The sequence below is a fragment of the Gallus gallus genome, chromosome 11 (genome assembly GCF_016699485.2).
Source record: "Gallus gallus isolate bGalGal1 chromosome 11, bGalGal1.mat.broiler.GRCg7b, whole genome shotgun sequence".
Lineage (NCBI taxonomy): Eukaryota > Metazoa > Chordata > Aves > Galliformes > Phasianidae > Gallus > Gallus gallus.
The window spans coordinates 5,714,562-5,729,773 of NC_052542.1; the positions used below are offsets into that span (position 1 = coordinate 5,714,562).

General features: G+C 36.1%; 1 long non-coding RNA gene across 2 annotated transcripts in view; it reads left to right on the forward strand.

Annotated features, from left to right (window-relative positions):
* Nucleotides 1–3,261: 3,261 nt before the first annotated feature.
* The window catches only part of LOC124417147, a 90,056-nt gene continuing 78,105 nt past the window's right edge, over nt 3,262–15,212 (forward strand). The window contains exons 1-5 of one of the 2 annotated variants that reach the window (XR_006931238.1): nt 3,262–3,469; nt 5,501–5,586; nt 9,594–9,753; nt 10,414–10,508; nt 14,095–14,251. This is a non-coding gene — a long non-coding RNA (uncharacterized LOC124417147). Of the gene's footprint in view, nt 3,470–5,273; nt 5,340–5,500; nt 5,587–9,593; nt 9,754–10,413; nt 10,509–14,094; nt 14,252–15,212 lie in introns of those variants that run through there. The other variant, XR_006931239.1, reaches the window with a different exon arrangement.

Below are 15,212 nucleotides of genomic sequence, written 5' to 3' on the forward strand. Positions count from 1 at the left end.
AACGCTAACATTTTTTCAGCATATCAGAATACTGTATTCAAACTCATGTTTCACTGAGCTGAAAAATGCACATAGCAAAAAAGCAAATAACTTCTAGTAGAGAGGATGGCAAAGGGAAAGAAAAAATAAATCTGCCGTTAAACAAAGACAGAGACCTTCTCTGCAGTTCCTGATCGACTGGTACAATACGATGAAGCTGGTGTATTCAATATAAGTTTGAGAATAATTGCCTGGGAGGTAACTAGGAGAAGTACATTTTACTTTATCATGGTACATAAATAAAAGGGCACAGTAATTAATCATATAACTTACTAAAAGTGCTTTTTATTTTGCCATTTAGTATGCCAGAAAGATCATTTTCTTTAATGTATATACCCAGTATTAACATGATTTAATCCATCATGTTCTGTATTATGAAATTACTTTGTTTTACTCCCTGATCCAGCTGAAGATCATTAACCCACACTATTATCTAAGTCATACATCATTTGAGAGTATTACCTCATATAGCAAAAAAGCTACTTCCCTTGGTTACACACTCCAACTAAGAAATCATTTTTTCTAGATGGTGCTGACAAGTAGAGCTGCTTTCATTAGAAAGCAGATGGTTCTCTATTTCGATTCTACTTCACCTCCACATTTGCTCCAGCTCTGAGTTCTTTGCTGTCAGTCACCTCATTGTTGCTGTCTCATAACATCTACATCGTATATTCCAGACCTATTCATAAAATGTGCTAACCATCAAGTTGCCTTCCCCCATGACCTCCTCTTTGAAAGCCTAATGTACTCTGCATCCTCACTTCTTGTAACTCAGTCTTCAAAAAGCAATGAGAGTGAATCTCATCATCTGTACAGTAGTGTATCTCCTACAGTGCTGCAGGTGTCTGTTAGCTGAGAGTGCCAACGATGAAATTTACACATTCAGATTTGAGGTTGGGGCTGAAGATACAACACTGGTAGAGCTTTAGGGCAGAGTCTGGCTCTCTATCATTTCTTTCATTTGGCAGTTATAGTGTTTATGATGGTTTGGTATTTTCACCCTCTGAGTCTACATAACACATGCTCTACATGGATGTTTGGTAGGGGTCAGTAAGTAGTAGTTTGCAGTAAAAACATCTATAATAGAATAGGTAGCAAGGGGTTAGTGTCCCAAATACAAGTCTTATTTTGGTTACATTCAGTTAGCAATGTGTGAATGTCATCTTACAGTAGAGCTGAGAGAAATGCAGGTCTGGTCAACCAAACAACATCAATTCAAACAGAGGTAAATGCCTACTTGAGATTTCTGAATATTGTGCTGCTAAATGTGGCTCTCCATAATTTCTGGTACTCCGATATTTCTTATGTAATTAGCAGTGTCAGCTTCCTGGGTATAAAAGCGCCATGGAGGAAGCCATGGAAGCTAATCTACTCAGAAGCCATGAAAAAATACAGGAGCGAGGGGATTTCACATATCTCAAAGAGCTCATCATTGCAGAGGTTTGTGTAAAAAGGGTTGATGTGCATGTTCTGAGAACTCCATAGCCTTTTTAGTGTGGAAGTGAGACTCTTAAATAACAGTCCATGCTGGAAATCAAAAAGATAATGTGGGAATTAAGATTTGTTTCAGCTTGGTTTTGCATTTCATGTTTCCAGATGATGATAAGTGGATTATATTTTTTAAAGGCTTCTTTCTTTAGACAATCTGTTTTGTGGGACAATAGTAAGCACATTAATGTTTTGGAAGAAATATCTCAATAATCCAGTGTCATGTTTTTGCTACTGTATGATTCTATCACTTGGGGGAAAAAAAAGTAATCCCTTATCACTAGCTTTATACCTTTTTTTTTTTTTTTTCCTACAGAGGAGATATAAGATGGAAAGGGTTTTTTTGAGTGCTTTGGGAAAACTGTATTTGTTATGTTAACAACAAAGCAGAAACATGCAGTGCTCTTGATAGTCTGCGACTTGTTTTCATTCTCTTGGGATTTGCAAACAGCAGAAAATTACCTGCTTCTATTTGTTCAGTCTTTCTACAAATGTAGTAGAATGGCCTTCTCAAAACACCGTGCAGAAATTCTAGGCCAATGCTAATGAGTTACCAGAGGTTCTGGTTTAAAAATGTAATTCTAGTATAAACATCCAATTAAGTCAGTTAGTTTGTTTTGAGCCAAAATAAAGACTGGATAGTTCCTGAAAATCTTTCTTGGTATTATTATAATAAGAAATAAATGATATTTTGCAATAGTTGCACTTCTAATAGCCAAAGTAATTCCTGTTAGGTTTCAGAATGTCTGTACTTATCTCTAAGGATTAACTTTGAGAAACAGATTCTCTTTGAAGTAAGTGAGAATTTTAAATACTCTGCATTGCTTAAATAGGAAGCCACTTGCCTAATAAGACAAAATCTGTAGAGGTAAATGACCATTTCACAACATTTTGTTCTTTGTAACATCCTATTCTGCCATATATGCTTTGATTTTGATCACTCTGCACTGGAGATGATACTCAAACATGGTAGTAACCAATTCAGACCTGCTTTACATAGATTTTTGTGATTTCTGTCATGTTCACCACAAATTCAGTTTGTATGTTGCTTCTGGAAGTGTTTTTTTTCCACTTTTTGTTTTCCAAATGCTTCCTACATCACGTCAAATTTACCATTTATTATTACCTCCTTATATTTTCTTTGTATCATCTGCTGTAGTACCTCTTTTATTCATGCTGAAAATTATTATAGTGCTTGTCAGAAATTAGCATATATTGTTGGGATGGGTATTCGATTTAGTTAACTTAAAGGACAGCGTGTCCGCAGATCTTAAAATGCATCATAGGTGGGATGTGATTTAAAGCAATGATCTTAAATAAACAGTTACATTTTTTCTTGTACAGTTTGCACTGAAATTGTTGGAAGAGCCTGGAACAGGCATGCTTACAAAATTCAAAGAAAAGATAATAGATTAGCTTTGGTTCCAAATATCGTCAGCTAGATGAACACCAAGGACAATGTTTAGTTATAGTTTAATAATCCATGGTACAAAGAGTTCTGAACAAATTGGAAGAAAACATAAAGCCACAATATTAAGCAAATCCGAGGCTGAAGGTCAGCCTGCAGTTAAAACCATGCTCAGTTACATTATTTTTAGTGATGACACAATATTTAAGCTATTGAATTTGGCACCACAAACAGCCATGCATATTGTACAGGGTGAATAAGTATGCAGTTGGTTGGGGTTGACTTTTACATTTCTGTTTATAAAGTCCACACTCTGGTTTGCTCTCAGTCAGATATAGCCTCAGCATCCAACCTGAATAAACCTCACCTGAATAAACCTCACAGCCATAATCCAGCTGTAAATATGACAGGGCAAAAATAGTAGGTGCAGATGCTGCTTACACATTATGAGCCAGGCTCCTAAAAGGGCACGGCATGAAGATAGATTATCTTCTCCAGAAGAAGCTGGGTGCAGCCGTCACCGGGACATTAGAGGTAATGCCTCTTTACAGTGAAGTTGCTGTTGCAGAGCTTTGAACATCAAGAAACTTTGAACTGCCAGAAATTACCAAACTGTCCAGTTTAAAGTTAGCCTAGCCATGTCTACGCAGCCTGGAGTGCAGCCCAATTCATAAACAGCCTCACAGTCCATTGCTCCATTGGCAGCACAGACCCTGTTTTTGCATAGTCTAAGAGACAGATGCTGTGGAGAGCATCGCCCACTGTCCAAACAGAAGTGTCTGTGCCACCACAAAGTTCCTTTAGGGCAGGTTGATAGCTACAGTAGTGACTCTGTTAAGTGGAAGAACTATCAGTTTCTGCAGATATAATCTAGATATAATCTACTCCTCAAGCTATCCGTTTATAATAGGTGTTTTTGTGGCTGGTAACTGCTGTCTTCTGATGGAGATGCCCAAGAGATTTAAGAATTTCCCTCCAGTAAATTGCCTCTGAAAGAAAAGCTAGACTTTGGCTTATGCCTTTTAATGTCCTGCAGAATGTGATTTAGTATGGATTTGACCCAAGCCATTTCTTTCTGCTCGGGAAAACATTTTGCAACTACCAAGTACTGTAGTTGAAAGTAATTATCAAAACAGAAAGGATATACCTCAAAAAAAAAGAAAAGTACGGTGAACTGTAAGTATGAAACTTTGGTTCAAATACAGAAAAATTAGTGGTTTTGCTTCAACAGCTGAACTACACGAAACTTCCATGAACTTTCTGAGTCTAGGTTTAATCCCTACCTGAATGCTGACATAAAATCATAAAGCATCAAACCCTTGCAAAATAATTCCAAGCAAAACAAATGAGAAGATACAGGAACCTGCAGTGTAAGATCTTGACAATTTACAATAGGTGCTGTTCTAAGATCTGTGTGTAAGAATGGCTGTGTGTCATTCTTAACACTCAAAGAATGAGTGCACAGACACTCCTGCTGCTCATATAAAATGAGCAGAAATTTCACCTGTTACTACGCAGGAATAAACTCTGTGCAGTCTTTGAAATTTTATCTGAAGCAGTTAGAAGAAACAAACCACTAAAAAGAGAGAAAAGACTGAGCAATAGCAAATTATTTATAAAAATGTCATTTGCATTTATGAAAAGGGTTCAACTTCCACACGTTTTTCTATTTTCAAATAATAAATAACCTTCTAAGATTCATAATGAGGTATGAAATAAATGAAAGAGTACTGAAGGTGAGTCATTCATTAATCATAAGCAAAACAGGGTCGAAATCAAGGACACAGGAGCACAAACTGTAAAAGTAATGGGTTGCATAATCATTGTACTTAATATTAACTACATTATGTTTTTTGTGTGAGTTCTGAGAAGTTGATTTTTTAATGTTTACATGAAACTAATCCAAGGTTAATTTTATTTCTCAATATTATTTTATCCCAATGGTTGCCCTTTTTTTTCATAAAGTAGAAGACATGAATTCTGGCTTGTCACATTGAAGATTTAATAGAGGGGCTTAGCAGGAACTGTTAAGTCTACTGTAATTTTTAAGATATTCTACTTCTGACTAGAATGCACTGTTTCTTATAATTACATCCCCTTCTTGTTTGTCATGGCTGATCTCCCGTTAAGTACATAAATTCTCCTAGAATTAGTCTTTTTGGCCAAAATAAATTGTTATTCATATTTGGCTGTCAGAAAAAGACCAAGAAGTATTTGAACCATTCTGAACCTTTATTCTACAAGAGTTCAATCTGCAGTGGCAGCACACTGTGCAACAAAGTTGTCCACAATTTACACGTGACTTTTAGTATTTAAATAGTTGGAATAATTCAAATGTAATGATAACAATACCTCCCCCCTCCCACTCTCTCCATATTGTATTTCAACTAGAACCATAAACAAGGTAAGCTGGAGGAAGATATGCTGGACTGGTAACCAAACAAGCAGTCAACTTATTTTAAAATCACTAAACAGATGCTTTTCCCTGTTCCATACACATTTGTTCTCTCATCTGTGTGAAGCAAGTAATTCAAGTAATTATGCTACTTTTATTTGTTATTTCAGAATTTCCTGCGGGAATTAACGGACCGAGAAGGAGACAAAGAGGAGAAAAGTGCAGAATGAGAACTGCGCTCATAACATACAGGAAGGTAATGCTTTGTTTTTACCCACAGTATGATACTCATTCACGGCCTTGTCAGTTCTGTGTGTCTATAGCTCTGTGTAGGCCAGCAGTGTTTGCGGGAGCAGCCTTCCTGAAATCCTGGCATGGCTGCCAGCTCCCTGAGGAGCAGGGGGAGACGTTGGGCAGCTCTTGGTGCAAGCTGCTCTGCTCTCGGACATTCACACTGGGGTCTGGGAAAACTAGCTACGCTGGCCTTGGCAGTCCAAAGTAGTTTGTTTCCACAGTCAAAATTAATGTTGCCCAGTGTTGACCCCATCCTCTTAGTGGTCACGGGGGCTGTGTCAATGTAGTGGGACAGATGTTCCCTCTCCAGGCACAGGGACACGGTGCACTGAAAATAGGCTGCAGGTGGACTGAGGTGCTCTGGATTCTTGTCCTTCTGTGAACTCTGGGAGTTGCCTGTTTTTGCACCAGGTTCTGGACTCCTCCAGTCAAATGGATTCGCGCTCTGATGTAGGCATGAGGTGCGCTTGAACTGCTTATTATTCCCACACAGCTGTCCTCACTGTAATACAGTCTCTGCGACTTTCACCCTTTAGTATGATAAAGACCATTCCACAGAATACTGCAGCCCATGCTAAAGAGGCTGCACTGCATGCCCTGTGACTCAGGATCTCTCTCTGAGATGTCTTTGCTCATGCTCTTTCTTAGCTGTAATTACTGCACGTTGTTTTGGGGCCTGGGTAAAATTTACCTACAAGTAGAATATAACATTTCTAAGAATATAGCATTTCTAAGCCAGTGTTTAATGCTTAGATGGAAATAATGAGTTTTCAGCATTTCTGTTAACGATCTATGCAATTTTAAACTTTGCAATTCCGTTTTCAAAGAAAAAGAAGTAACACTTGATTAAAGGTACATACTCTTTCATATGCTTTCTATACCCCTTGATAGAGAGTGTGTCTTATTTTTTAAATCTTCCATTTAACTGATTTCTGCTTTCACCACCCTTTCTCAAATTTATAAATTATATTGGTGCTGTAGTCACACGATACCTCATATGTAGAAGAAACTATATATAAGCTGCAAGATGTTGAAAAGCAGTCATTATTGGTGATTATTTTCTTTCTACAGAATTATAAAGTGCATGTTCATTAAAGACAAGTTCTGGATGAAATATTTGGATTGAATGGCTTTAGGGAGGATGAAAATAATCACCACGCTTGTTTAAATTTTGTTATGATTTGCATGGTATGCTATTAAGAATAAGGAATTTGCCCAGATCCATTAAAAATGATCTGTATGTTACAGGCCTGTAACAAAGAAGGCAGATCCCCATATCATGTTCACATGCATTTTAGACGTGGGTGGTTTAGATTCCAGAGCAAATAGGTTACCGATGGTATTATGATTCCCAGAAACAGATTGCCCAGCACTGCCTTTCCCAGGTAATATAGTTAAAGGGTTCATCCTGACCCCAGTGGTCTTCTGCTTGACTGCTTTTTCCCAGACCCTGAGAAGCTTTTCAGTTAGGATGAAATACTGGAGAGAAGAAAGAGAATGAAAATACTTCCAAAATCCAAATGAGGAAGTAGGATTTCTCACTCTTCCTTCTCCTGAGGAAGACACGAACAACTATGAAGACCATGAAGTTTTCTCCCTGCTGGACCAATGATTTCTAATTTATTTGAACCAGAATATATGTTTTAGGTAATCTTCAAATGCTCTTACAGTATCTCCAGCTCAGTACCAGAAATGCTTTACCATGGATCTGAGCAGTCTGTCACAATAGAAAATCTGGGAAAAGAAAAAAAAGGTACCAGATCAGATTATTTTGCGTTACTTGGGTACTGCTGCCCTGCTTTTGCACACTGTATTACATAAATAAGCTCTCCAAAACTGAGCTGTGCCTCCACTGTACCTCCCAGAATCCCTTATTGCATAGCTTCTGTTCTGCTTTCAGAGACTGTTCTGGCAGTCCAGCTGAGTGGTTATATTATGTCCTAAAGTTAAAAGATGACAAGACAAAAAGCTTGGCTCTTGAGGGGCCTTGGACTTGTTTATCTCTTCAGCATCTTTGAAATTGTAGTTTAAATATCTACAAATGCATTCATGAAACATATCAAAGATGAAGGAATGCACTTTAAGCTGAAGTCCTATCCTAGGTTAATGATTAATACGCTGTGAGAACTCAGTTTGGTATTTATTCTATCATGACACAAGTAAATTAAACTACAAGCAAGTCATTATCTAGTTTTTTTTTTTTTTTTTTTAAGGTATGCAGTGCCAAATGATTAACCTCCTTGGTAGAAGGACAGCAAAAATGTGGGGGATTTGTTGTTCTGACTCCTTTGTCCACACTCTGTGTTGTATAAAGGCTATGGGTTCTTAGAGAAGCAGGCTTGCTATTTCCAACACAAAATGTTAATTGCTAGATATGTTTTACAATAAATATTTCTGCTTTCATTGCAGTATTAAGAAAAATACGCATGCATTTTACATCTATTCCTCACTTGCTGTCACAGTAAATTGCACCTTCTGTCATCTACATGTATACAATGCTGTTTATTTACAGTGGGAATTACCCTTTAAATTACTGGAAACAAAGACCTGGAAAAAATTCATATCTTAAGTCTTCAGGATCAGTTTTGAGTCACACTGAGACTTATCAGATAGTTTTGTGCTAATTTGAGTTTTATGCATGTTCAATTTTTAATTTCATTTTGTTCCTTCTCTTTGTGACCTATAGAGCCAAGAGTTCAGAAATTGAAAGGGAATATTTTTGTATGATAATTCATGTCAGTCCATCACAAGTATTACCTCTTGAATGCTTCTGCCTTTGAAAACAGGTTGAGTTACAAAATTGGAAGTTTGACCATTGTTGAATGTCTTTGAAATTCTACTTTCTATTTACAAACATGCCTACTTCAAAATTAGTTTTCAATGAACAAAGGATGTCACTTTACTCGTTTATTTTCCAGCAGTTTGATCACAAATACTTCATCATGTGGCTATTCTGAAATCAAATTTCAGCCTTCTTAATTATTTTGGAAAGGTGTTTTCTTCACTAGATAAATAGTTATTTTTCTTGAAACAAAAAGAATGCCTCAGATATTTACAATCAACTGAAATTCCTAGAATTAAATTAGAATAAACATACTTAACTATCCCACTGTTAAACCTGCAATTAGACAGCCCTGTCTGAAAAGATTTTATGATTCCAAATCTATTTTACAATTCCCATTTTTTTCATGGCAATCTAGCCATCATTTAGAGGCTCAAAGTTCTTTCATCTAACTTTTCCTACATGACCACACAGTATATGGCCAAGTTATTTAGGTACAAATATGTCTTGAGAATATCATCAAATCCATTCTAATTTCATTCATGCCTTGGAGATAATAATTTGAAGAGCTAGTTGCAGCGTGCAATTAAGCATGGAGGAAGAAAATAGATCCGTCCCATAATTTATGTCTGCAAAGGTTGGGCTGGATTTGTAATTAATGTTTGCTCCTTTTAATGAAATACTCTAAAGGTCTGCACTTCTGTCATTCATGGAGGTAATTTTTCAATTGATTAGTAAAATAATACTTGAAAAGTAAATGCACCTGCTTTAGCACAGAAATGTCTTAGTCAAGTAGAGACAATGATTGAAGTGCTAAAAAAATATCATTTCAATACAGTAGAGACTGGAGTTTTACTCCTCCAGAATTCAGAACTCCCACTAAAGAGGAAAAAGGAAAAGGTAATTAAACCTCCAACAACTTATTCAGCATGCTTTCATCCAGTTTAATTCCTCAGTGGTTTTCAGCATAGCTAAATACTGTTAGGAACACATGCCTGAACTATGCATTAATATAAGTGAAATATCTCTGGAAAGCACACATTACAGAAAGACATCATTTTTATATTTATGTACCTTAGTATTTTGGGAGAGCATGAACAAATTATTTAATAGTGTGAATTTGTTTCATTTTGTAAGAACACTCAAAATCTTATTGCTTGTTTTGCTCCTATTCTGATGTTTTTCAGACTCAAAGCTTTTCAAGATGCTAAAAATTCAACACAACGCTTGAGAGTTAAGGTCCTGAAACTGGTGTTTAAAAGTAGTTTGCAGTCTTGTTTCCACAAAACAACTGCTACAAAATGGATGAAATAAAATAAGCTACATCCACATGCTTTCAGGGAGTAGGTAAGGATTTTGTTTTAATTAATCACTCAAGAAAGGATGTTTGATGATTTTTCCTGTTTTGCTAGTTTGGTTTTAGTCATTTGACACAAAGGAAGAGTTACTATCCTTGTGCTTTTGAGAACTCATGATATGTAGTGACGGATGTTCTAGGGATGATGATGAGCCAGACTAGACAAAAGGCAGAGTGCAATCAGAATCTGTGCTAATTTTCTTGAGGGCTGCAAACACAGTAGTCTAAGAGGTTTTGAACCTCCTGCCATTTGGGATAAGGATTTTGCTTTCACAGAAAGAAGCAAGAGAAGTGAATAAATGCGGTAAAAACAGCCCTTATCCAGAGCTCAGCCTAGTGGAGTGGAGTAAACCAGTCAGTGGAGCAAGGGGATGTATGTTGTCTGGTAAACAAGGGCAATAAAATCAATGTCTTATACTCCCTCCATCCAATATCATCACTAGATGAAAAGATTAGCAGAGCACTTGCCAACAATTTCTCCATCCTCACTTTTAAAAACTGAGGTCTACTTGGTTATGGAAAAGTCATAGGCGTATGCTCATGAAAATATCTCAAACTGTGGTTTCCAAATGGTTGAGCCTTACAGCTGAAATGAATTGGATTTAATGGCATGTTTCTTCCCTCCATGTTTCCTTATCGTTGTGCTTTAGGCAATGATGTTTGGAGCATGCTGGCAGCTGCTGTGAGTCAACTCTGAGGTGCACAGCTCTCTCCACCCAGTGAGAGGAAGCCCAGATTGGACCAGGTATGACTTATGCTCATGGTGGCAACACCATTTAATACCTCACTTTAGGACTCCTTCCCAATCATGTCCATCCCCAGGAATCTACCAGTACAGAATGCTAGCTTGGCATTTTCCTGTCCTCTTAGTCTCAAATCGTGAGTGAAACAGCACCTAAAGGCTTTTAAAAATCCAGACCTTGAACTTAGTATAACTCCTATTAAAGTCAATGGATGCTAAGTCAGATTTATTCTTTTTGCACACTAGAGAATCAAAAGGTGAAAATCCTGGCACCAGTGATGTTTTGCCATTGACCTAGCAGGGTCAGGATTTCATGCACAGAGACATAAAATGACATTGACATTTCGTCACTGCCTTCTTGGATCAGATTGATAACAGTGACCCAGGATAGAAAAATCTCCATAATCCATTACTGCTGTACCACTACCCAGCACTGCCTCACCACCTTGTACCTTGTTTAAAGAGAGGGAATAATCTATAATTTGGAGCTGCCTTTATTTTAGTCAGGTCAGAGAAGAATGGAAAAATCATGGGATTCATTTTTCAATCACCTTATTTAAAACCTCTAAGTAAATGCTTGATGAGTGAATTTAAATTTAAAATATCACTTGTGGAAATTAAATTATTCTTTTTCTTTCAGTGGCTGTTCTAAAATGTCTTTGTAGTAAAACTGGAAGGTAAAATTCAGATTAATCACTGTCTGTGAGTAAAGAGCTTATAATTAACAATGTGAACATTAAAAAGCATATATATAATTCCTTAATGATACTTAATGAAATATTTAATTAAAGGCCGTCTGGAAAGATAATCTTGGATAATCAAGAAATTGGAGGATTAACTGATTCCTGTAATGTATGAGTGCACCACTATGCAGTAAATGCGCTGGTGAATGGTTAGTTTTATTAGTCTCTGTTTCAGTTGAGGAGATGTTTCACAGGGAGAAGGTCAGACTGGCTCATGCATTTAGGTCCCCGGTTGGAAGCTGTTTTCAGGACTGGGAGTGTAATTCAGTACAAAAGACATTTGGATGCCCTTCTGTATATTCCTAATGTTCAGGAGAAGTTTGATTTTTGCTGTTCTTAAGTTGTCCTACTTTTGGCATAACCAAACTGTGATAAGAACAAATACTGGGAATTAAGTATTAGGATGAAAATGTACAGGTCCATGTAGGAGATACCATGGGACCTTTGGCCACACCAAAGTTCTCAATAGGGAGCTACACAGCATCATCATTTAGGTACAGTAAACTGATAAAATAAAACTACATTCTGCTGTCTACTATTGATTTGTTTACAAGATTTCAAATATAAAATACTAGGCATGCATTTTTGATGCTAACAATAATAGATTACCAATACATGGACATAAGTGTACAAAAAATGCAATTTAAAACTTCTGAAGGAAATAGAATCATAGATAATATGGCAGCTGCTTAGAAGGTTTTTAATGCTGTAAAAGAATTTGAAACAATTTTTTTTTTCAGTTAGAATGAAAAAAAAAAAAGGGATAACCTTACAGTGGAATTCCTTGAATTTTCTGAAATAGGCAAGCTTGTTCAATTGCCATTTCTGTAAATACATGGAGAGGAACCAAATCAAAATCATATTCACAGAAACACTGAGACTCACCAAAGAGAAAGATCATTCTCATCTTATTAAAGAAGAAATTAGGCTTAGCAGAAATTAAATAAAACTCTAATTGCACGAAGCTTTCCTCAGATGTTTGGATCACAGGTGCAGCAATCTCTCTGCCATTTCTAGCTTAGTAAATACATAGGAAATTTCTCACCTCTGTCTTTTCTGCTATAGACTTTGCCCTACGTTGCAACTTCTGCCTCTTTTTAAGTTTCCAAAACAGAGTTATTTTTCCCATAACATGATTTAGTAATTTCTTGGAATCTTAGATCTTTTTTTGCTATAAGCTGCATGTTTTCCTTTTGCACTGCATGAAATTGACAGTGAGGAATATTGTAAACATGTACACAATTATTTAGCTGAGATCTCATGGTAACTCATTAATAAGAAAAGAGATTCATGCTTGCAGTATAAGCCCATGTAGGAGAAATTGTACAGAATACATATATATAATATATATATTGCTGCTGTTTGTTATACACTTCCCTTCATGGAGTCAGTGTAATTCTCTGGAAGCAGATGTGAAGCCCTGGAAAAGAACAGTGAAAACAGGAACCTATAAGAGAAACTATCCAACAGTGAAGGCAATCACAGTGGAGTTAAAGTAATGCTATTAAATAATGAGCAGTAATAGGTGACTGTCTGCAGTAAGCTGCCCTATAAAGCATCTGCTACCTGCTGCAGGCTACAGGATTAATTCTGAAACATGTAATTTAGCAAAGGAGCAAAACTGCAGTCTGTTCAGCAATTGGTGGCAGACACTTTGGTGTAGGTAACTACATTACTTTGTGCACAGTCACTCAGTACAGTGCTTTGGATTATAATTCTGCTTTTTATTTTTGGTAAGGCTTGGCACTCTGAATTCCTCAGAATGCTTTATTAGTAAAAAAAATAAAAAGTTTTCAATTAGTTTCATTATGCCTATTTCTTGTTCCCAAAGTGTTCTCACTTTGAACTATGCATATTTTTGAACTCTATACATTTTGTAAGTCCATGAGCTGTCATTCTGTCTGTGAACTGTCTAGTCAGATGAAAATCACGTTGTCCATGTGATTCAAAATCTACATCCATTTAATTTGTCAATTTTGGTCATTAATTTTGTAATAGAGTCAGATTTTCCAAAATATATTGTATGTAGAAGGGGAACTGAATGCAGAGCCACAATCCCCTGCTTGCTATATATTAGGCAATTGTTTGCCCCCATTTAATTTCTGCAAGTGCTAATTGTATTTACCCTTGCATGCAGTTACCCAATTTACAGTTACACAATTTACATTGCTGTTACGTTAGTTAAAGCGCTTGGCTCCATGTATGATATGAACAAATATATGCAAACCTCCAAAGTTTTGAAGAACAACTTGACACTGCATCTTTTCAGGGATGGTATTGGAAAGTAAACCACCTGCTACCACTATTAGTATTGCCTACATTAAACTGAGAACAAGTTAGGTGTAGAGGCTCCAGAAATGTAGGCAGAAGGTATCACCTGAGACAGAATTGTAGTGGAAACGTTTGTGTTCCAAACAGAATGAACCAAATATATTGCAGAACTATAATAGTATCACCATGAAGCCAAACAAGATACGTGGGACAAACTTTATCAGCTTCTCAGATGTGATCATAGGTGTTTATTTACTAATGTTCAATTATTATAATCTCCATTAACTTTTATAACTTTCATCCTAGTGATAGACTTGCTACCCTACTGGAACAAATGGTTTTATAGCTTCAACTGTACTTTTTGTGTTTATTGATCTAGTACTTACGTTTAGAAATGATAAAACCTGTGTATGAGTTCTGTGCAAGCTTCATTTGTCCTTCATTAAGATTTCTTGTTGTTTAATAAATGCAGAACTTGAGACATTCACGCTACTCATCTTGCTTAACTTTCTTTCTTTGAACTCCTGAAGGAATCCAGACAGACTAATCAAGAAACCTCCATTATATTCCCACAGCAAAGTGGTGTGAACCTTCCTGTTTGTGTCAAACTGTACTGTCAGTGCATATATTGACTTCACCGAAGTAGTTTGGGCTTTCCACCACTGATGAGACCTTGGTGTCCTATGAGTTTTTTGCAATTGAATTTCTAGATGTATTTCAGCTCTGGTAATGGTAAGATTTTAACCATTTCCCTGTTAACATTAATGAAAATCTATAGGTCTAAAATAACTGTATACATAATAAACTCTAGAATCCATTATATATATATTCACCACATATATGGTGAACCCTTTCAAATCACTCTGGAGATGTAAGGATAGTATACAATGCATAATTTTTCCTTGAATATATCATCACCCTGGTATAATCTAATAGCAACTCTCTTTTTGTACCATTTTTTAAGCTCTTCAGGTTAGTTTCATTGCACTAAACTTTTGGGCACGGATCAAACTCTCTTTCTCTTTATGAAAAATCTTTCTTTTAGTATGTATAATATGTTTTCTTTCTGAACACAGTGTAAATTTTTCTAAAAGAGGTGCTTTGCAAACAAGCTATTATGGTACTAAAGAAAACATTGATTAGTTTTAAATGGCAGTAACAATTCAAGTGCATGTAAAGACAAGTACATTTGCTTTTGAGGTTGAACATCTATATTTAATAATTGAAGGAAAAAATACAATAAAGTTCAATAGAGGAAGCTTCTGTAAAATGCATTATACAATAATGTACAACTGCTTTAAGTACAATTGCCTTACCAGATCATATTATGGTTTTCACTTAGGCCATTTTTTAAAACAAAATATTTATTACTTTGTTATTTGGAAATATTTATTATTTGAAAAGGTATATGCTCTGTTTGTTAATTCAGGAAATCTAAAAACTCAAGACATCATCAGAAAGAATTCAAGTAAATATGGTGTCCAGCTGAATTAATCTATTTATTCTTTGTCTTGTCAACATTGGTTTTACACGTGAAAACTCTGTTTTTAGGGGATTTAGTTCTCAGTTCCTCCAGTTTAATTGTATTCACTTAATATACACAAAACCAGAATCATAGAAACAGATTTTTCCTACATACCATGCAGATAAGTTCACAAATGTTCTTGACTCCTTTTGTATCTGTGAATTGTAC